Here is a 23749-nt window from a genome sequence, read left to right as displayed (position 1 = left end):
GTGTCTACATTGCAGAAATCACCATCAAAGTTGACAGCCTGGTTGGTAGCCTGAGCACACAGAGATCTTTCATAGCACTGAACAGGACATTGAGACTGAACTACTGTCTTGCAGAAATACTCCCTACAGATCAGAGCTAAAACAGTGTAAATGGAGGGCAGTGCTTGAAAGAGCTTGTACTGCTATTGTCCATGTTTATATCTGTTCTAGAAGTATAGGGTCTGATCCTCAGAGGAGCTGAGCATCCATAATTCTCCAAAATGGATCACTTGAGTTCCCAGAGCCATCAAGCCAGCCCATTTCACCAACACCATCATCACTAAGAGAATGAAGGGAAAGGAAGGGGATTGATTGCATTTTTCCCTCTTTTTCATGGATTCATGATACCAAAATGGAGACAAGAAAGGGTCATGAACAAAGGATTCCAAACTGTAAATGTATAACTGTGTCACCTACCCAGCGACAGAACCTCTAGGGCAGGCATTTGCTGAAAGTAAATAGCTGGTTGGGAGAGTTGAGGACATGAGGCAAGGTCAAAGGTCCTGAATGAACTCATTAACTGCACATGTCATTCTTAGGGATCATCTCTGTTCTAAAGCCTGGGAAATTAGAACAATCATTACTTTATAATCTCTTCATTTCTTATGTGTTGCATTGAACTGGCTAAAAAAAAGGAAAACCCATGCTGTGAAAAATGTCATAGTCATTTTCATTCTCCAGGAGAATGAGTTTTCATTCTTTTCCCAAAATTTTCACAAAATATATTTTGAAAAAATTCAAAATTTCAGGGTTTTTCCCTCTTCTTCTGCACACTCACCTTTTTTCCTTTTTGTCATTGTATTCCACAGAATGAATGATGTACAGATTTTTGTTTCACTTTTTCAGTTTTCTTTCACTCTCTTTTCATTCTTTTGCGAAGGTAGCTTTTCAGAAGCTGAGGTTAAAGAAAAAATCTGGACACTGTTCATTCTCTTGCGTCCAATAGCAAAAAGGAAAGCGGGGACAAAGGGAAGGAAGAAAAAGGAAAAACACACAAACAAAAAAACCCCAAAATATCCAGTTATGATGAAAAAACTGAAAATTAAGAGAAGAAGCTTTGTCTGGAAACTTTTATTAAAAGGCCATTTTTTCATCCAGAAAAAATGTGAATGAAAATGTCAATAGTGTATTTTCTGTTGAAAATGTCAACAGTGCAGTAGTGTTGCAAAGTTAAGAGTAGAGCTGAACATTGTCATGGACATGGAATTCTATGTAGAGATGCAGGTCTTCATTCATATCTCAATTACACTTCTGCAAATCTGGAATAATCAATGGAGTCAATGGAGTTACTCCTGATTTACAATCACGTAACTGACAACAAACTCTTCCTATTTTGTAAACAACTAGAGTATAAAATAGTTGGGTTTTGTAATCATGTCATTTGTCATGTCTTTTCACTGTTCTTCTGAGCCTACCTAGCAATAGAAGATGAGTCCACTTCCCAGTATCAGAGTAGGACTTCAGTCTTTATGTGGCACCAGGTGAATAATGTTAAATCCATACTGTCTTACCTTGAACTCTTTCTATCATTGGCATCAACCTGATCCTTCCCTTTAAGCCTGTGCTTTGCAAACACTCTGGTAACATAACCCTTCCACAGACATTCACAGTGGCAGGTGTGATTCTAAGGGAGACACTTGGTCTTATTAGAGCACTGGTTATCAGTAAAGGCACAAATAGAAACACAAGAGATGCCAACGTAGAGGGTTTGAGGAAGGAAGAAAAAAAAAGCACAAAATGTACTCAACATAATTACAATCTAAAAAAAATCCAGTGCTTCTTCATAGTTTAATTCTGAAATGTATCCATTTCAAACTAATTAGGTTTGGAGGCACCACTAATAAATCCGAATATTTCTCAAGGAGAAAGGAATGGCTTGGAATTTAATTTTGTATTAAGCTGTTGCTAAGGTCCATGATAATTAAGCCCAGGCATCAATAGCAATTTATCCAAAGTGAGATTTGAAAATGTAAATACCACAATAAAATAAGTAAATAACATTGTGTTACCCTGGTGGAAATAAGACTGGCAGGGGATTGTGAGGGAGTGAGGGAGATGCAGAAAACAGAAGAGAGAGAGGATGTGTGTGTCTTACTCTGTGTCTCTGATATAGATTGTTTACTATTTTACAAGGCCTGCTGGGTTCTGCATGTAATTCCTTTGGAGAATGGTTCCCCTGTTGTTGTCAGTGTTAAAGGTTGGTTGATGAGATGCAGAACAAATATCTTGTCAAGTCCTGCCCCCAGGGGCTGAGATGAAACAAAGAGCAGGGCGGGGGTTGTGAGAGAGTCTTCAGGGACAAGAGTGGATCCCAAGGGTATATTGTGACAGATGTATTCTCATTAAATGATATAAACTCAGTTTCCACCCACTTCTCTCACCAGACACGAGGGCCTGATTCTGCTCTGACGCACATCAATGACAAAACTCTCATGGGTTTCAGTGGGAGCAGAATCAGGCCCAGAGGCAGCAGAAAGGCTGGGCTACGGATGTATGTGGGTAATCAGGAAGGGGTGCATGTGTGTGGGTAGGTAGATCACCTCACAAATGCTGAAGGCTGGATTGTCAAAGCCCAGCCTCACTTACTTTTTTTGCAATATATGAATTATTATTTGTATTAGAGCCAGGGCCAGCTCCAGGCACCAGCCCACCAAGCTTGTGCTTGGGGCGGCACCTGGAGGGGGGCGGCGCGGTGCGGCGCTCCGGCCGCCGGGGAGAGCGGGGCCATGGCCGGGCTCGCTGCCCTCCCTGCGGTGCTGCGGCTCCGGCCGCCGGGGAGAGTGGGGCCACGGCCGGACTCGCCGCCCTCCCTGCGGCACTCTGGCCGCCGGGGAGAACGGAGCCCCGGCCAGGCACTCTGCCCTCCTCCCAGGGCTCTGGCTGCCCTCCCCCCCGGCGCTCCACCGGGGAGAGCAGAGCCCCGGCCGGGCACTCTGCCCTCCCCCCGGCCCTCCTCCCAGGGCTCCGGCAGCCCTCCCCCCCCCCGGTGCCCTTCCCCCGGCCACCGGGGAGAGCGGAGCCCTGGCCGGGGCTCGCTGCCCTCCCCCAGGCGCTCTGGCCGCCGGGGAGAGCAGAGCCCCGGCCAGAGCTTGCCGCCCTCCCCTGCCGCGCTGGGGGTGTGTGTGGCCGGAGGCTTTTTTGCCTGGGGTGGCAAAAAAGCCAGAGCCGGCCCTGATTAGAGCAGTATCTAGAGACCCCCACCAAGCTGGGTCCCCCATTGTGCTGTACATACACACTGTGAGAGGCAGTCCCTGCTCTTGAAAAGCCAGTAGTCTAAATACACAAACAGACAAAGAGTGGGAAAAAGGAAGTACTATTATCTTAATTTTACCAATGGGGAACTGGGCCCAGCTGCCCAAGGTCACACAGTGTGTCTATGGAAGAACCAGGAACTGAACCCAGAGCTCCTGAGACCTAAGCCAGTGCCTTCACCATCCTATACAGGAGTAAGTTAGCTCCCACAGTTATCTGTGCCCACAACTGATTTCTCTTGGGCATCTAAGTACCTGATTTGCATACATGGTCTGGTACCATACATAGACATACAAATGAAATAAACTGCACACATGATAATTGGGGATGTGAAAATGGAGACTGCACTGAGTCCAGGTTGGGGGAAAAACATGTCCTCTCTTCGCCTCTATTTTAAGGTGGCAAGTTTTGAAAAGTCTTCAGAGTCTGATGTGACATGGTCCCAGGCACAACTCAGCTGTATAAAGGCATGGCTGAAAGAAAGCAGGTGCCTGACAAAGCCATTATATGATGCAGCCAGTCTCCTGAATTCTGCTATACTTGATTAGTTAAGCTCCTCTCATGCATGGCTTTGCACCTGTTACTGGATGTAAAGAATCCACACTGAGATGCATTTGTTCCATTACTCATGTCCCATCAATAATGAAATGAAGCTTGTTCTGAATCCTCTCTCGGCTCACCCAAGAGTTCTGCACCATACTCCTTGATTGCCTACTGAGGGCCTGATCCTCGCAGTGGCTGGCATGACAAACAGGAGGACAGGCAGCTCACCAATGAAACCTGGGATTACTTCAGCCTCATAATATTATACTACTGTAGCATGAAGTCCCATTGTGGCAACACAACATGGTGACACTGCATGAAAATCAGAGTACACAACTTCATCACTCAGGCCCTGCCCTGTTACAGAATGTAAAGAGATACATGCCTCTGCACAAGAATATAAAGGACAATCCAGAGAGCATTTCATTATAGTAATGGATTCAGGAAGGTCAAATGTGGCCCCAAATTTATCTTTTATGAACAGAAGCTTTTACAGATACCTAGCCAATTAAAATGATGCCATTTTAAAATAGTCCAATAGAAACAGTTTGAAGTAGGGCTGTCAAGCTATTAAGAAAATTAATCGCAATTAATTGCATTGTTAAACAATAATAGAATACCATTTATTTAAATATTTTTGGATGTTTTCTACATTTTCAAATATATTGATTTCAATTATAACACAGAATACAAAATGTACAGTGCTCATTTTATATTTATTGTTATTACAAATATTTGCATTGTAAAAAAAACAAAAGAAATAGCATTTTTCAATTCCCCTAATACAAGTACTGTAGTGCAATTACTTTATCATGAAAGTTGAACTGACAAATGTAGAATTATGTACAAAAAAAAACAACATTCAAAAATAAAACAAAGTAAAACTTCAGAGCCTACAAGTCCACTCAGTCTTACTTCTTGTTCAGCCAATCGCTCAGACAAACAAGTGTGTTTACATTTGCAGGAGATAATGCTGCCTGCTTCTTGTTCACAATGTCACCTGAAAGTGAGAACAGGTGTTCTCATGGCACTGTTTAGCCAGATGTGCTAAAGATTCATATGTCCCTTCATGCTTCAACCACAATGCAAGAGGACATGCATCCATGCTGATGACGGGTTCTGCTTGATAACAATCCAAAGTAGTGCAGACTGATGCATGTTCATTTTCATCACCTGAGTCAGATGCCACCAGCAGAAGGCTGATTTTCTTATTTGGTGGTTTGGGTTCTGTAGTTTCTGCATCAGAGTGTTGCTCTTTTAAGACTTCTGAAAGCGTGGTCCCTCTCAGATTTTGGAAGGCACTTCAGATTCTTAAACCTTGAGCTGAGTGCTGTAGCTATCTTTAGAAATCTCACATTGGTACCTTCTTTGCGTTTTGTCAAATCTGCCGCAAAAGTGTTCTTAAAATGAAATATATGGCAGAATGCGGGTAAAATAGAGCCAGAGACATACAATTCTCCCCCAAGGAGTTCAGTCACAAATTTAACTAACACTTTTTTTTTAATGAGCATCATCAGCTTAGAAGCATGTCCTCTGGAATGGTGGCCGAAGCATGAAGGGGCATACGAATGTTTAGCATATCTGGCATGTAAATACCTTGCAATGGCGGCTGCAAAAGTCCAATGCAAACACCTGTTCTCACTTTCTGGTGACATTGTAAATAAGAAGCGGGCAGCATTATCTCCCATACATGTAAACAAACTAGTTTGTCTTAGCAATTGGCTGAATGAGAAGTAGGACTGAGTGGACTTGTAGGCTCTAAAGTTTTGCATTGTTTTGTTTTTGAGTGCAGTTATGTAACAAAAAAAAATCTACATTTGTAAGTTGCACTTTCACGATAAAGAGATTGCACTACACTGCTTGTAGGAGGTGAACTGAAAAATACTGTTTCTTTTATCATTTTTACAGTGGAAATATTTGTAATCAAAAATAATAATATAAAGTGAGCAGTGTACACTTTGCATTCTGTGTTGTAATTGAAATATATATATTTGAAAATGTAGAAAAACATCCAAAAATAGTTAATAAATTTCAATTGGTATTCTATTGTTTAACAATGTGATTAAAACTGTATTAATTGCGAATAATGTTTTTAATTGTGATTATTTGTTTAGAGTTAATCGCGTGAGTTAACTGCAATTAATCGACAGCCCTAGTTTGAAGAAAACAATCAAATGAAAATTCCCCTGTAGTGTTTGCAATCCAGACTGCAGCATCCTGTTAATGCATATGTTCTCAATTTCACACTTGTGACCCAATCCAGGGGCATACCAAACACCCTCCCTTTCTTTCTGGATAGATGGGCCCTGGGCCCATTATGAGAGTGCTTAGTATCAGTATGTAAGTAAATAATTAGCAAATAGAAGTAGATTGTGTTCAAGAATACATAGCATAGTTTCTGCGTTTTGTAGGGCCAATAAAACGAGTTGTTGTGCCCTGCAAATGTCTTCCTTCATGCAGCTCTTTACATCAGCACTGAGCAGTACCAAAATTTTTAGCTATTGTGCCATAGAGGCATGGTATAGAATTGGGTGAAAAGCGCTGTACTACTGCATGAGAACCCAAACATGAAACTCATCAGAAACAAAAGTGGAAACTTAAGGGACTAATCTACATTCACTGTCCAAGCTGAGAGAAATGCAAAAAGTAAAAAAAGTGAAACCAAGAGTGAAAAGTAAAACAGATTCTTAAAGTCCTTTTGCTTTAATAATCTCAAGGTTTAATGTTAACACGGCCGAGGAGAGCTGTTTTTCAGCAATATCTGATAGTTATCCTAATGGCATCCCTTTAACAAGACATCCCCTTGCATTTGTATGTTTAAAGTCAACCCAAGAACATCAACAACATTTTGTGTCTGAATTTTATTCCACTTTGTTCTGAGTGCCAATGCATTTCTAGTGAATGGGATTAATCCTGTTTGTTTCTTTTCTATGCAATTGTTTGTTCATTCGGTTTGTTTAGCATATAATGAGCTTGTAGGCAGCTAAGGGACGCTTTTGGGGGGGGGTATTTATCATCATTAGGTTTTATTATTTCTACAAGTTCTACACTGTGGAACCTTCAACCTTATATTATTCTGTGTATCTTGATATTGTCCAAATAATGCCAGCTCTGGAAATGGTTAAACAGATGCTTTGTGGTATTTGCCTAATGAGGAGAACATGTTTTCCCGTGCTGACCTTTCTGTCACATTTCAGCTTCCAAAGGGAGAGAAATGTTTCTGTCCCCTTTAATGTCAGGCTCCCTGGCTCAGTGCAGCTTGAACATACACATACAAACAAGCAAGATCATTAACAAGACACTGTCAACTTGAAAATCACCCTTCTGTCCAAACATTTTGTACTTGTCATTGATACAAGGAACTTCTGAGATGACTAAAATGGAAAGAGGGGGGAAAATATAAGGGGGGAAAAAAGTTCTATCCTTTCAGTTTGGTTAGGGTTACACTGTGACTTGACATACATGTTTGCACAGGGGAGTAATAAAGAGTAAAAATCCCTTTAATAGTATGCATAGCCAGCATTGTCACTTATTCTCTTTGTAGCAGGTGGACCAGTGCAACGGAACTGACTTGCGGGTTGTGTGGATTGTGATATAGGCCAGCATTAATTTACTACTCCCCTGGAGAAAGGGGAAAGCAAGCAGGGAATTGTGCTTCAGTCTGTCACATAGTACAGACTATGGCTACCTTCTAAACACTAACAGAGGAGCAGAATATACTCTGCTAAGAACATTTTTAAAGGATTTTAAAGGACGTTCAGTCAGAAATAGGATTTTTTTAAAACGTAGTCCATTTAAAAAAATCAAGTTGGCAGTGTCCTTTGAAATTATTGCAAGGGTGTGGTGACGACACAGGAAAGGAAACAGAACGCCAGGTTTGTTGGTAGCCAGAGAGCTTTACAAGCCTCTTGCAAAAAGCCTCCCAGGAAAACTTTCCTGGGGTTTTTATTTCTCTCCTTACTTTGTTTACAACTCTTCTTAGTGGTTACATTCTTGCGCATAGAAAAGCCAGGGAGTATACATGCACATAAGATAACGAACCCATCTCTTGAGCGCGTGAACACCAGCTGCGAGGGTACAATCAAATCAGCCAAATAAGTTTCCCAAACACAAACGCTGGATTGAAGGTCACTCCTGCCTCGTAGCCATGGGAGCAGTTTGCCGCACCTGTGGGCTAGCGATTCGGGAGCTATGCGTCCCTACATCCCCCCCTATTTTATTATATATGCGGTGTTTAGACAAAGCACTTTTACCTAGAAAGTCTCCAAGTATGTCTTCATGGCCACAGATCAGATGGTACTCCTGATGTGTCTGTAAGGGCAGTGGGCCAAGCCTGAACATGCTAGATCCCACTGCAATGCCTTCCCAGCCTCAGTGATATTCAATACCATCTCTGTCAGCAACTTCTGGGTCATTGTCTGTATTTGGATGTGTTACAGGGGTAATAGTGTAGTAGAGGAGATGGCAGGGGCAATGGCAACAAGGTGCCTTTGGTACTTATTTAAAATCCAATTAGGGAAGGCAATACATACTGAAGGACTTATCCAAAACACAGGGCGCAGCCTGTAGAATAAACCTTAAAATCTAATCAATACCACGTTCCCAAGAATGGGTTCCATAAGTTTCTTCCTGCTAGTGTATAATTCTTTGTTTCTTCACCAGGGTCAGTTCTTAATGTCTCTTGTAGTCAGGAATTCCTGGACTTTGTGGTTTCAATGAAGCAAGTGTTCCTTCTTCTCTTCTCTTGAAACAGTGTGGTTTAGCATCATACAGGGGAGAGGTTACTAGCACATCACCCTGTAATGGTTTTGTGTCTTTTAGAAAAATTCAAAGCAACAGTAGGTCTGTCAGTGGACAAGGGAGAGGTTACTAGCACTTCACCTTGTCTTTTTTTCCTTTTTCCTGCTGTCCAGACGGCACAGCAGAACTAGAAGGAGAAATAGGCTTATCATTAGTCAAAAGGTCCTCCCGAGGTGGAGGGGTCTTTTTGCAGTGAAAAGCATGGGTCCAGGCAGTCAGTCCTTGGCACTTCACAGCGGTGTTGGTGGTTAACAGGACTTGGAAAGAGCCTTTCCAGCATGGAGCCAAAGCAGTCTTTCGTTGATGGACTTTACATAGACTCAGTCTCCTGGTTTCAATGAATGGCAGGGGTGCTAGGGTCTTTGGGTAGCACTTCTCTACCTGTGAGAAAAGAAACCTAACACATTTCATTAATGCCTGGCAGTGTTTTGCAAATTTCATAGTTGCTCGGGCACATTTAAGCCCCCCCCTTGTCTTGGGGGTCAGCCAAGTTTTGGCTGTGGCCTTGGATGAGCCTGCAGGCTGTATTTTCCTCTCAGTTAACTCATTCTGTGCTTTTTCCTCTTCTCCCTTTCTCGGCTTCTTTTAACCTACAAAGGAAACCTTCACTCTTCCAGTAAAATAACTTTATTACAGAGCTTTGGAGCAACAAACCGGGACAAGCACACCCACTTTTGAGGAGTGCACTCGGTACAACCTCAGGTGTCTAATTGCTTTCCTCCCTCCCCAGCCCTCTGGCTAGAAATCTGAAGTAGCCAGAAGGATCCCATGGGCAATATGGGGAGTGGGTTAACCTTCCATGTCCTTGCTTCCAAAGACTGTTGGTATGCAATTCTTAACAACAATTTTTGCCATAAAACACAAAAATATCCCTATTGTGCCAGTAAATGCATGGTACATTGAATGCTGTTCAGCTGGCATCCGTTTTCTCTGATGATCTGAAAAACAAAAGAACAGAGGTCTACCCCTTCTGGGTAGTCAGTCATTGCTTTTAAACACACAGTGATCTGAAAAAGACAACACAACCTATATTGGTAGGTTTGCATTTCCTTTACCTCTGCTACAATATACACTGCACATATTCTGGGGAAAAGCGGCCACTGCGCAACCCATACGGGCTCATTAGTGAGCCAACGGAGGGGGAGGGCCGTACACCTAATCATCAATATGGATGGTGGCAGTTAAAGCAGTTCCCCTGAGGCTTCTGCCCCTTGTGCAGGGCAGCTGCCAGCAGGGCCATCTGATGGGTTTGAGTGCCTACATCAGTACACGCCTGCAGCAACTCCGCCAGGGTCGAAGGACTTAGAGAACTCGCTCTCAGCGGGGACCCTGTGAAACGCGCGACGGGCACACTGGCCAATGATGGGAAAAGCTACCTGGGGCGTGCCCACCGCCTGCTCGGGGATGCCCGAAAACTGCCCTGTGCCATATAACTGCTCAGCGAGATAAGCCCCCCCATCTTGTGCTGCTGCCGCAAGCGCCTCTCGCTGGTACTCGCTATCTCACACAACATATTGCGCGGGAGACAGCACCATGCGACATATGTCTTTCCAATCTTGGGGGAGCAAGTGATAACCGTTTGACACACCTTTCAAGATCCCCCGGAGCTCGTGCAGAACCGAGTAGGGGAGAGCCTCCCAGTCCACTACTCGCCCCCCGTTTCCATTATTTCGCTTAGAGACGGGGAACGCCTCGAACCCACACTTGGATTCCTTGTCGGTCAAGAGACCGGCCTTGCACACCGGCTGCACCGCCGCGGCGACAGCGCCCCCCTGCCCGACCGGTAGGCATGGGGGCGCCGCCACGGGCGGCGGCGCAGGGGGGGTCAGCTGCGGGCAGGAGGGGGGTGGCCCATCACCTGGGGGCAAAGGGGAAACCGGCTTAAGGCCGTCGGGGCCGAACCCCTCCAGCGCCTCCTTACAACGCTGCCAGAGCAGCAGGTGCTGAACTGGGGCACGGGGTTCACTATACAAGGTGATCCCAATCCGTATCCAATCAGAAAGCTGTAATGACCCGCAGTCCGGATACCAGGGGCACTGGCGATCTATTTCCCTTAGGAGGTCCTCAATATGAGCGACCGGGACAGCGACACATGATCGCTGCCTTATAATCTTTTGTAACTCTCTTGCGTGCTCCTTCTGGGCACTGGAAAGTTTCCCCCCCATACTCACGAATAAGGGGCGGCAAACAGCCGCGGGCGCGCTCGGCGTATCCAGCTGGTGAGTAGAGGGGTATCACGTCGGGGTCACCAGCTGTGGTGACGACACAGGAAAGGAAACAGAACGCCAGGTTTGTTGGTAGCCAGAGAGCTTTACAAGCCTCTTGCAAAAAGCCTCCCAGGAAAACTTTCCTGGGGTTTTTATTTCTCTCCTTACTTTGTTTACAACTCTTCTTAGTGGTTACATACTTGCGCATAGAAAAGCCAGGGAGTATACATGCACATAAGATAACGAACCCATCTCTTGAGCGCGTGAACACCAGCTGCGAGGGTACAATCAAATCAGCCAAATAAGTTTCCCAAACACAAACGCTGGATTGAAGGTCACTCCTGCCTCGTAGCCATGGGAGCAGTTTGCCGCACCTGTGGGCTAGCGATTCGGGAGCTATGCGTCCCTACACAAGGGTGCTGTGATATCATCTACAATTTGGGGAATCTGAAGTGCACAGAAGCACTAGGGAAATTTTCTTGAACATTTCATGGAACATGACTCGGAGAAGGAAGAACAAGAGATATCATCTGTAGTCATCACAGTGTTAAAATCAGCATAAGCAAATGAGTAATTTACAACCTTAAAATCTATATAATCTCCTTTGATTGCCCTAACTATTATGAGGTTCATAATCAAACTCAGGGTTAACACAAAGCAGCCAGATATAATATACATCTTGGGGTTTGTTTGTTATATTTTTGAAACTGCCAAAATACCCTATTTTTCATTCTCAGATTTCTCATAAATAATTATACAAAATGCACTGTAAATGCCCCGAAGGAAAATTCAGCTTTTATGAAGAAATACAAAAACCTTATGTACAAAAACCAAACATACACACACACACTTTTTTCTTTAATTTTTTTTCTCTGCCACCTTCACATTTGTTTTAATTACAGATGTCTATTCAGGGGACAAATGGTCTCATTTGCTATGCAATATAAACATACAAACAAAAAAATCTATGCTTTTCCCATGCCTGTTTGAGCTTTCAGTGAATGTTTGCCAGTGAGTAAAAAAAAAAAAACCTCCTTACAAAGCCAATTAAAAGTAATGTAGCAAACAATATATGGGTTTTTCCCCCCGGCTTTGAAGCCAGCATTTTTCCACACAGTAATTTTTACAAAAGTTTCAGTTCATCCAGCCTGCTTTGCAATTTCCCTCCTACAGTATTTCCATTCCCCATATCCCAGAACTAATGCATTCACTCTGCCAAAAAAAAAAACAAAAAACAAAAAAAAAAGTATTTCTGCCAAGGGCCTGCCTGTCAGACTGTTACCTGCTCCTCTTCAGTGAGTTTTATTATTATCATCATCAGAAATGGGCTCTGTTGTTTTTGTTAGGAAGTTTCTGAAAGTTGCTTCTCTTAAAACTACAATAGCAAAAACGTTATGGATGAAACAGATTAATGCTCTCTATTCAGGTAGTGCTAACACTGCCCTGAGAAACTTCATCTCTTTCCCCTGTGCGTTGTGAGCTTGCTTGAATTTGTATTAAAGTAGCATCAAGTTTCCACTAGATGGCGATATATGACATTCCTCCTTTTTTGCTTAATTAAACAGTTTAAAAAGTTTGCTTTTTTAAATTAAATCCAAATAATAATAGATCAGACTTCCTTCAAATATAACATAGGGCAGTAAAAACTGGAAAGATATTTTAAACAGGTACCCCATTAGCAGGCCTTTTTGCAACTTCTCCCTTTCTATTGGTCATCAAAGCATTTATAATAATAATAATAATACTATATATAGTACTTTTCATGTGCAGATCTCAAAGCACTACATAAGATAAGTAAGCATTATCCCCATTTTACAGGTGGAGAAACTGAGGCATTGTGAGGCGATGTGACTTGTCCGAGGTCCCTCAGGAGCAAAGTCAGGAACAGAGCTCAGGTAGCTTTGCTCTCAATCTGATGCTGTGTTTTTATAGAAGCAAGCATTAGAAACCTAGCTCCAGGAGAATGACAAGAAGGATTTCAGCCTGAGTGTGTGATTTCTCATCAGTAGTGGAATTAATAAGACCTGGGGAAAAAAGCTCAAAGTCATTTCATCAATATTGTAACCTGATTCTGATGGTGTGTGTCTGTGATTCCTGGCACTGCGAATCAAGATGCTACCATCCACCATATTCATCGGTCCAAATGGATTTTTGTGACATGATTCTCAGTAGCTAATAATTCACCCTCTTGTAGGTTTAGACCTGCAATATTGCCCATTCCAAGAGTTCAAAAATGATGAGTCAGAGCCAAAAAATATGAGATTGGACCAAACATATGAGATTTTTTAAAATAAAATTGATAAATCCTGTTGGTCTCTTCTGGTTTGTGAATCTCCCCAGTCACCCACACTGTGTATGTGACAATTACAGGTTGGAAATTCATCCTTACATTCATGCAAAATGAACACATACAAAATGCAGGCTCTGGATTCCCTGGGCAACTGTTTCACTCCTCCCCTTCTCTGCAGTACAAGTGGCCCAGTGACCACTAGTGGCCAAACAGGAAAACTATAAGCTGCTCAGGCAAATTTCCTGAACGCGAGTGTTTTATTGCAAATTTGCAGGAGACCCCGCCAAAATCAGCCTGTAATTGTGACACTCACAACTGTATCATGAATGTTGGCAACACAAAATCTGGCTTAGCCAATTCTGTTGAGTTATCCTCTCACATAAGGCCTCAGATTCTGATCTCACTGGTGGAACTTAACTGGAATTATACTTTACACCTAAGAGAGAAGAAGCAGGCCCCATGATTTTTAGTTCTCTATAACTGGGCAGCACATTTGTCAGTCCAGGTGTACTTGCTGGTTAGGCATTGATTGTTTTATCTTTATTTAAACTAGTGCCAATTTCACATGAGAGAAACAGTTTGACCAAGAGTTCTCTGTGGACCTGGGTGATATGCTATCAAGGCCAGATCCAAAGCACACTAATGTCAAAGGAAAAACTCTCATTGACTTCAACAAGCATTGGAGCAAAACATTAGAATAATTGCTAACTACTTTCTCTAGCCCTTTCCTTCATTCATTTGTCTTAAAGTCTTTTTTGAGTAATGGCTGAACATCTTCTATTTCTTTCCCTTCTTACACTTGTGATAGTCTGCAGAAGATATTTCTCATTTGATACTAGAGTCCTGACTCTTAAAGGCATTTTCCCATAGTGTAACTCACAGACTGTTTTCCATTAGCTATCACAACTTCAAAGGCATGTCCATAACAGGCAAAGACTTACAATTTCATCTAATGGTGGATAATGAAATGTCTTTGATTATTAATGCCTCGGTGCATAACCACTTATAGTTGAAGCCCCTCTGGGTATTCACTAATTCTGCCATTCCATCACCTTTTACTGCAGTTTTGTGTTCTAAAATCTCCGCTTTTTTTTGTTCATTTAAATACGTTTCTAGCCCTCATAGTAGTAATGGTAATTCTGAATATGAACCAAATGCCGTGTTTTCTGCCTGAGGATGTAGCTGACCTGAAACACTGTCTCTGAGAGGTGTGAACTGCACATTGCATCTCAATGGGTTGTCAACTCTGAAATTTTTACCACTGATTGTTTTAGTAGAACTATCCAGTCAGTGTACCAGAGCCCAAACTGCCTCACCAGCTGGTAAATTTAACATCAAAATAAATAAAGAACATAGTGGCTACTCTGACAAATTTATCATTCATGTTCAGATTCAATTCATTAAAAAATCTCCATTTTAAATTTAAATGAAACCGCCACATCATTTACCAATCTGCCAAACTAGAATGCTGCAAAATCTAGGGAACTCGCTGCAGAAGTTACATTCTGCCTGCCATATGAGGCAGTGATCCAAGTAAATATATAATACTTTGTATAGGTCCATCTAGACCTAAAGTTAGTTTTATCCAAGGATGAAGCAGTAAATCTAGAGTGTGCAAATGCTTGTGATCATGCAAACATGAATCCCTCATACAATCGTTACAGCTTCTTATCCATTGTTCAGCGTCCAACTCCATGTCCATAGGCAGCTGGATAAGATGAGGAGTGCAGTATAAATACCTAGATGAATGGATAGGTGGATGTTAGGCCAATAACATGTAATGTCTACAATTTGCTTTAGTCAAACAATACCTTTTTCAGTCCCACAAGCAAGCATAATGCTTTCTTCTACTTGGAAGATAAACCCATATAATACAGTGTTTTTCCTGCACAAGCCCAACTAGAAGAACCTACTGGATGTATATATGGGCATCTGATTTGGCCATTTACCAGTTTGCACAGTTTAGGAAATTTGATCTCTAGTTCCACCCCAGCTAATGCCTCCAAACTGGCAGTGCATGCTGAAACCACCTCTGCCTCGTCTTCTGCCATCTGGTCCAATGCAGTCTCTGGGCATGACAGACAAAGCAAAGCACCATTAATTTTTTCAACCATAGTGGATGGGATCCTCACTCCTGTCCTGCCACCTTTACACCATGTCAAAGGGCAGGAGTGGCACAAAGGAACCATTGTGGACAACAACCAGAAGGCTGCCATCCGAAGACCCCTTTGCAAGCCCTGGTGTATGGGACATACTACGGGTAGAGGTGTGTGTGAAGTGCAGGGCTACTGCAGGTTGTGCTGCAGAGATTCTGAACAGCGCTGCCACCCATAGGGAAGCCTAGGGAGGTTACCATAACCTATGCAGATTGTGACGGCATCTTAAAGCCATCAGAGCCCCCTCTCTCCCTAGGCTGCGAGTTCTGTGTTGCAGCTATTAGAATCACACTCATTATGTGTAATGCTACCTTAATCAAGAGTTATTTCCTGAGGGGCATTTCCATCCACTCTTTTGGGTCTCTTTATGCTACTGGAATACCATCAAGAGGCTGGAGTAGAAGGGGGAATTGGGCATTCAAGCACTAATGACATTTCTTGCACTTCCAGTATTAATTATTATTTTCCACTGCCCATCAACAGTCACAGCCTCTTACTATTTAATTCATGAAATTAACCCACTCTTCTGAACCTCAGGCAGTGTGATCCCTCTCTACAGCAGCTCAGATCTATCTCTCTGATGTCCCTCATTAATGTATTATCTGTGCACCTCTTTCTCTCGTATCTTTCATTTAAGGCTACTTATGTGTCAGTATCTTTTCTGCTTAATTCTCTCCTGTTCTGCTTCTTTCCTACCAAGTATCCCATTTCTCAGCAGTTAATCTTGATTTAGCATTCCTTGCCCCACATTTATCTTGTCCGTGTGTAATCCGTCTACAGTAAAAGCAGGCCCTGCTATTATTTGCCTTGGTAACATCAATAATATCTTACACATGATGAAACCTCTTTTTTTTCCTGGCTACAAGTGACCTGCAAAGGCGGTGGGGGGGGGAGGGAATTGGCTTGTGACCTTTTTTGCTTCCCTGAGGTGAATGAAGAAGGCCTGTGAAGCTTTCTATTTATTGTTTCTTTATGTGTAAAGGGGCTGGTTTTTTTTCATTCAAAGTTCAGGTCCTGTCTATAGTGTTCTGCCAGAAAACCCTATGGATGACTTGAGAACTAAAAACAGGGTTATGACATCACATGCTACAAAGAGGTGAAACCTGCTTAATTGAGAAGGAAAGTGAGTCTTATTCAGTCATTTTAAAACTCTTTGTGTTAAATAGAAATTAATAAACTCAAACAATTTAAAAGTGCCTAGCAAACCTGGGAGGAAAGAGCTCTTTATCAAAGACTCACTCCCCTACCCTTTCACTTAAGGGATGGGAAAGCTCCCAGTCCATTTCTATCTTGTTAGATAGTTCTATCTAGTTCTTATATGGCCCCACCACAGAGTTGGAGCATCTCCCAAATATCTAAACATACAAATAATAATCTCTCTTCTTCTTCCATCATTGTAGGAAAATATGGTTGATTAGGGAGTTTTTTAAAGGGAAAGGTGCTTGTTTTTTCTCCTATTCATTCCCCTGAGTCTTCCAAGGAGATCTCTATCAAACCCAGAAAGGACAAGACTTGACATTACTGGTATTTCTAAGGTAAATGCAAGTGGTAAAAAATAGTTTTTGAAAGTTCCTTATACCTATCATAAACAGGGCACAAGCACAATTTAATTTTTTTCTTTATAGCTTCTGTTTAAAGCAACTGTTCACTCTGGGGCACAGGTACAAACAGTGATTTCTCATGTCTGAGAAAGAACTCTGGATTCCTCCTACTCCAACTCCAACAGTCAACCTAGGAAAATGGGGGCTGCTTGAACATGGAAAAAAACAGCTTGCTATCTAATGTATGCCTGTTTGAGAGCAGCACATACTACCAGCATCACCACCTGACTGTAGCTCCTGTGCACCTGTAATTATTCAATGAATCTATCGCTCCAGTGGGAAAAGCTATTCTGTTTCCTCATGGCTCATCTGGGGGACATAGTCTTTGTAAATATTGACTCATGCTCTCTTCTTAATGCTGAGTGGGAACATTGTCCCAGAAAAATAGCAGGAGCAGAGTGTGTGTGTGTGCGCATGTATATATATATATGAGAGAGAGAGATCAGAATTCAATCTAATGGGATTCACCCCACCCACTTGATATCAGTGTGTCTTTTTTACCCGGATTTCAAATAATTTTAACAAGATATTTTACCTTAAAAGGTGACAGGGCAGCTATTTTTTTCAGCAGTGTTGCTCACTCATAGGTCATTTTATTATTTCCTAACAGACCACAGCAGGATGAAGATCTACAATGAACTAACTAGATAATCTTGAAGGTGTCAGTTACTATTATACACACTGGATCTTGCATAAAACCTAGAATATGGTTTTCAGGAGCTGATTTGGTTGTCCCAAAGCTCTGACTCACAGCAAAACATTGCCATGGGACCAGAATTTATCTTACACTTCTATAAATCCAAAGTGACACCATTGGCATCTGTTTTGTTTTGTTTTGTTTTGTTTGTTTGTTTTTCTGGATTTACACTGGCACAGCTGAGATCAGGATCTGGCCTCACATTAGCAGGGCTAAGGAGAACATATCTTCTCTTTCCTTGGCAAATGTGAAGAAATAAGAAGAGCAGCTGCATGACTCCCTTGGGACTCCCTGTTACTATTGAATTGTTCTGAGCATTAAATGCTAAGAACTGTCTCGCTTCTCAAGCTCAGTCTTGCCTGTTAATGTAAAAGCACCATTAGAAACCTGATCTCCCTCCTTGCTTGGCTGATGATCATTGTTCTTGACACTCACTGGTGCACAAGACTGTGACTAATTTAGTGACGCTGAGTTGTTCAGTGACAAAATCAGTGGGTGGAAATGAGATCTGACAGTGCAGCGTATTTGTCTGTGGTATAAAGCAGAATGAAGGGGGACAGTTGCTCTCTTATATCTTAATATCATAATGACAGATGGGCCAGAACCAAAACCACACACCCCAAACACCCCCCAAGCTTTGGGGGCGGTTGGCGCCTGATCTGAACTTTGGGGTTTAGGTCCATCTCTAATTCAGGAATAATTCTTCACACACTTCTTCAGCATGAACCCGCTCGGATACAAAGGCCTGATTTATATTGCATGGACTAGAGCAGCACAGCTATGTACTGTAGTTATGCTGCCATACCCTCATAGCGCAGACCAGGGATCGGCAACCTTTGGCATGTGGCCATCAGGGAAATCTGCTGGCGGGCCGGGACAGTTTGTTTACCTGCAGTGTCCGCAGGTTTGGCCGATCGCAGCTCCCACTGGCCGCAGTTCGCCGTTCTAGGCCAATGGGGGCTGCGGGAAGTGGCTTGGGCCGAGGGATGTGCTGGCCGCCACTTCCTGCAGCCCCCATTGGCCTAGAACAGCGAACCGCGGCCAGTGGGAGCTGCGATTGGCCAAACCCGTGGACGCTGCAGGTAAACAAACCGTCCCAGCCCACCAGCGGATTTCCCTGACAGGCCATGTGCCAAAGATTGCCAATCCCTGGTGTAGACCCAGCCTATACCAACAGAAGGGATTTTTACATTGCTGTAGGAACTCCACTTCCCCAAGCAATGGCAGCTGGATCAACAAAAGCATTCTTCCATCAACCTAGCAGCATCCTACACCAGGGGTTAGGTTGGCTTAACTACAACACTCAGGGTCCTGGATTTTTCACACCCCTGAGCATTGCAGCTATGTCAAACCAAGTTTTAAGTGTAGCCCTGGCCAAAGGAATATTCAGATACGGACTTCCTGCGCAAAGGAATATACTGATGCTGGTGTTTGCCTAGATCTGCTCAAGATGTTTTACCTGGCTAATACCTGCTGATGTAATTGTAACCTAGTCTATGAGAAAGCTAGGTGACTGGGTTAGTCTGAAAAACTACTTACAAGGGTTTTCTCTCCCAGAAAGAGAAGGAATCCGATTTGAATGTGCTAAGTTAACTAAAGTGGGCAGGACTGATTAAAAGCCTGCAGCCCATTGGCCTTGTGTGAGGAGCTGTGAGAGAACAGTGTGGGGGCGACAGTGAGGGCCTAGGACTGGAACAGCAATGTGAATTGGCACAGCTGTAGCGGAGGGGAGCTCTCACAGATACCACCTACACCATGGCTGACTAGCAGCGTTACTGATCAGTCAAATCACCTCCTTAATAATCACAAACAGTTGGGTTTCTTACATAACATTTATGCTGACTTCATCTTTTTGGGGAGAAGGAGTCAGGAGGCTCGATTCAGCAAGATACATTTGAATGAAGACACTTGCTACCTGCAGTGTGCTGGGCTTTTGTAACTGGAAAAAAATTGTCTCCTTCTAACTGCCATTTGCCTAACAAAAACACTGAGTCCCTCTTTCACTAGCATGAGGGGAAGGTGTTAACACCTCCTGTGGTAGTGAGCACTGTATGCACAGCAGATGGTACAGCCAGGCCCCAATGCACATAAGGAGGAAGGAGTTTATACTCCAGAGTCTTTTCACAGCAGAGTGGAGGGAAGCCAGACAGGCACAGGGTTTATTGTAAAATGGATTTAAAGGGACATTGCTAAAAAGCACAGGCCCCAAACTTAGGTTTTAACAATATAACACTCTGTGACTTCCTAACCCAGCCCTAATCTAGGGAGACCCCACATGGTGACACTAGTCACTGCAAGCTGTGCTAGTCTCTGTGATTCAAGCAATTACTTACTGGCAAGACTTCACTGCATGGTAGAAAATGGATTTCTACTGGGATGAACTTGGCATTTGATTTTTACCAGGCACCAGATTCAAATCCATTATCAGGGATGGTGATGAAATGAGTCATTTTACCTTTTACTTTAAGAGGATACTTAACCAGCTAATTTTCTTATTTTTCTACATTTTTATTTCCCACAGTTGTCATTAATAATAATTTGGAATCTGGAAATGAAAATCTTATCGCCTTGCCAAAGGTTTCCTCCATTGCTCCAGTACTGGCCTGAGCATACTGGTCTCTGACTGTGGAATTGTTGGGCATATGCTGTGTTATTATCAGGCAGTTCCTCATGGCTACACAGACTGGTCTGTTCTTGTGGAACGGCTCAGAAATGCTAGAGAGTGTATGCTGCTAGCTGCTTTGTCATCATAGCTCTTTTCATGAGCCCTGTGTTGTGCAGACTGGTTTGTTTGTTTTTATTGCAAGGTTGCACAAGCATACAGGGCTGAGTATGCTGGTTTGCCAAGAGCACTGACCTGTACATGCTAATTTGTTGTGAGCTAGTTGGGAAAAAAATGAAATTTTCTATCTATCTAAACAGAGGAAAGTGTTTTGTGAAAATGTTCACCAAAAACGTTCCCATTTTTCGACCATCTCAAGTAGCTGTAAAGGTGGCCTGGAGCACTAGGATGTGCATTCTACGGTGATGTGGTCACTTCTCTGCTTCTTAGAGATGAAAGCTTTCTGCCAGGTTTCTCCCATGCTTGGGAGGTGCTCCCCGTAAACATCCACAAAACTACCTCATTCATCTCCTTCAAATCCCTCCTCAAAACTCTCCTTCAGCATGATGTCCGCAAAGAACTTGACAACAATTAGGTTGCTGGGTGTGCTGAGGCCACTGCTTGTCATGATGACAAATATTGTTTCCTTGTACTCCTCTGTCTGTCTGCATCCATCTGTTGATTCTTTGGGTAGGGACTGTCTTTTTGTTCTGCGTTTGTACAGCACCTAGCACCAGGGATCCTGATATGTGACTGGGGCTCCTTGATGCTATGATAATATTGCAAGCAATAAATAACAATAAAGCTCAAAGCAATTCATCAGTAACAGGAGAGCACAAGGGCACTCTCAGTTATTGGTCAGGATCACTGAGTTGTATAAACTGATCATTACTGTAGGGCCGGTTGTGCTGAACGCTGGGCTGCCAGCTCTGATTTTGTTATTTTAAGTGTACACAAGCTTTGCAACTAGACAGAAAAGAGAGCGGAGGTTAGTTGAATTTGGCCCTTTCACCCCTGTCAGTTACTCTTCTAGCACTGGTACCACGGTGCTTATTCTTTTCATATCAAAATGTGCATCTGCACTTACTGCAACAGTCTCTTACTGGAGGCTTTTTTCATGCTGGGAAGCAGAATTTGGGTCATTTTGAGCAGTACATGTTTCATAACAAACAAACAGCTCATTCGGAAAAGCCTGTGCAGTGTCCATCACATGACTTTTGAATTTTTCATGCTAAAATTGATTTCGATGTGTTTCTAGTTTTATTTTTGGTGCCATAACAGTAAAGCTGGTGACCTGGCAATCATCTTGGCTGTTTGGCCTCATTTATGGGCCCAATCCTGCATTCTTCATGCACCCACAACTGCCAGTGAAGTCAATGGTGCATAAAGAATGCAGGATGTCCACCGAGCTGGTATTTGTGCTGAATATAAGAGAGGATCTATGTTCTTTCTAAGGATGGTGTCACAACTGCTCCTTGGGAGAGAAACAAAACAGCTAAGGAAATGAGACTGCTGCATTTCTAAGTCAGAGCACAAGATCATTTCCCTGTGTCACTTCTCCATGGAGATAAAAGAGGAAGGGAGAGAACGCATTTCTGGATATTCATGATGCTATGGCAGGGATCGAGGGTGAGCTGAAAAGGACAATGTAAAGATAAAAATCATGGCTGAGTTTCATCTCAGGGTCTGCACTAACTTCTGCCAGTATAGATGTGGGTGGAGTCTCCCAAATTATGAGGTGACAAAAAGTCCACCATAGGCAGCCTCCTGTCCACACAGAGATCAGGAGTGAAATCCTGGCCTGATTAAAGTCAATGGGGGGTTGCCATTCACTTCAATGGAGACAGAATTTCACCCCAAGCGTGAGCCAGCACCACCTAATATGTAGGCGGAGCCCAGTAAAGAAGTGTGATCAGGGCAGATGTGGCATGCGCTGATTCAGTATGTCCTCAGGACAGCCTCTACAGATGAGAATCAGTGCATTAATTTATTGGGGGCAAACTGCACAAGGGAAGGCAGGAGGCAGCAGCAGCTGCTGTCCCTCGGAGTGAATCCTTTCTGTGGTGAAATTTATATGCAGAGAAAGGGGGAGTGGGGAAGAAAAGGCCTGTGCCTCCCAAAAGGGCTGGTACGGTGACTATAATAGCTTTTGACAGCCAAACTCCCCATCGCTTGCCTTCACATGGCAGAGGTGTTTTTACTAAAAGTAGGAGAGAGAAAGACAGATATCTTGGGTCTTTAAAATATCCAGATAGCTCAGGCAGGTGGGACTCTTTATCTGGGAGGGCAGCCCAGCTAGGAGAAGGAAAACTCAGCTGTCAACGCCCCCATCCAGTGGTTAAATGAAGGCTGGTGTTGGGCAGCGGTGACACCACTATTTCCTGTTGGCAGTCCGTAAGGACCACAGCAACAAAGTGGGAAGAGAGTGGGTATGTACTCAGTCTAAGTGGGGAAAGGCCCTCTCACTGCGGTGTATGTCAGGGACACCGACCGATACTCAGTCGTTCTTATTGGCGCAAGGGGATGACATTTGCGCAAGCAGGAGAAGAAGAAAGAGATTGGAGCTGCTGGAATTGCAGTACAGACACCGCTGAGCTTTCCCTGGAAGATGGCACAGTAGAGTTCAGGTTCCCCTTACCAATGGAAACAAACTCACAGGGGATGGAGGAAGCCATGATCTAGAGCGGGCCTGATGGTCCAGAGCAGAGTTACTACAAAATCTCCTTAAGGCAGAGAAAAAATATCCACTCCCCACCCCTGAATTAAATATTTCTTAGAAGCTAATTACTCCTCCCCTTACCCTCAGCACTAGTCCCATATATATGGATCTCATGTAGGAGGAGTCCATGGGGACAGGAAGAAGAGGACTCCTCCCCCCTAGTAGGGCAGAATGACAACTGCACTATTACATAGCCACCGCTGCAACCCAGAGCTTGCTATAGCCTCACCTAGAGAAGAGTTGCATTCTCTAGAGGAACAGTGGCCCATTCAGCGGCAGATGTACCCACCTCACCCATACACCTTTCCAGGCTCACTCTGCCCTGACTCCTGAGCGCTACTGCACTGGAAGCACTCACAATGCTGGGGTCTCACAGGGGGAGCATGGACCTCTTCATGCGGCCCCAGATTCTGTTCTCTGTACAGCACATGTGGGTCCATCCTCACCAGTGGGGCCATCTGCAGTCATGGGGGGGGGGACTATTTGCCCCTAAAAGAAGTAAAGGAAACAGGGAAATGTCAAACTAAGGTCCCTGATCAATTATGATCGTTAATGATTCCACAGCACTTTTCAGAAGCGTAAGGGTGATAGACTTACTGCTAAACCCTGGTGGTCCTGCACAAACTTCCCTCTGACCTCCCAAATTGCCCTCGTTGTATCAGTTGGATGTGGTGTATGTTTTCCCCTTCTGGTCCTAAACAACTGCCATGTTCCACCCCAGAAGTGACAGTTATATGCAGTACATGCAGCATGTATTTTCTTTTGGGTTCCCTTAAGGTGAGGGAAAAGCTCGTGCTTGGAGGAACTGAGGATCCTCTATTGCAGAAATCGCCTCAGAATTGT

The 23749-nt window shown here is 43.5% G+C and overlaps 1 long non-coding RNA gene across 1 annotated transcript; it reads right to left on the bottom strand.

The window, feature by feature from the left end:
- Nucleotides 1–8716: 8716 nt before the first annotated feature.
- LOC135983178 (uncharacterized) lies at nt 8717–23384 on the bottom strand. Its single transcript, XR_010600715.1, has 3 exons — nt 23196–23384; nt 10806–14870; nt 8717–9015 (listed from the first exon to the last, which is right to left on the bottom strand). It is a non-coding gene; the product is annotated as an uncharacterized LOC135983178 (long non-coding RNA).
- Between the last annotated feature and the right edge of the window lie 365 nt (nt 23385–23749).

The sequence above is a fragment of the Chrysemys picta genome, chromosome 4 (genome assembly GCF_011386835.1).
Source record: "Chrysemys picta bellii isolate R12L10 chromosome 4, ASM1138683v2, whole genome shotgun sequence".
In the NCBI taxonomy this organism is placed as follows: domain Eukaryota; kingdom Metazoa; phylum Chordata; order Testudines; family Emydidae; genus Chrysemys; species Chrysemys picta.
This window is presented reverse-complemented; position numbering and strand designations above follow the sequence as displayed.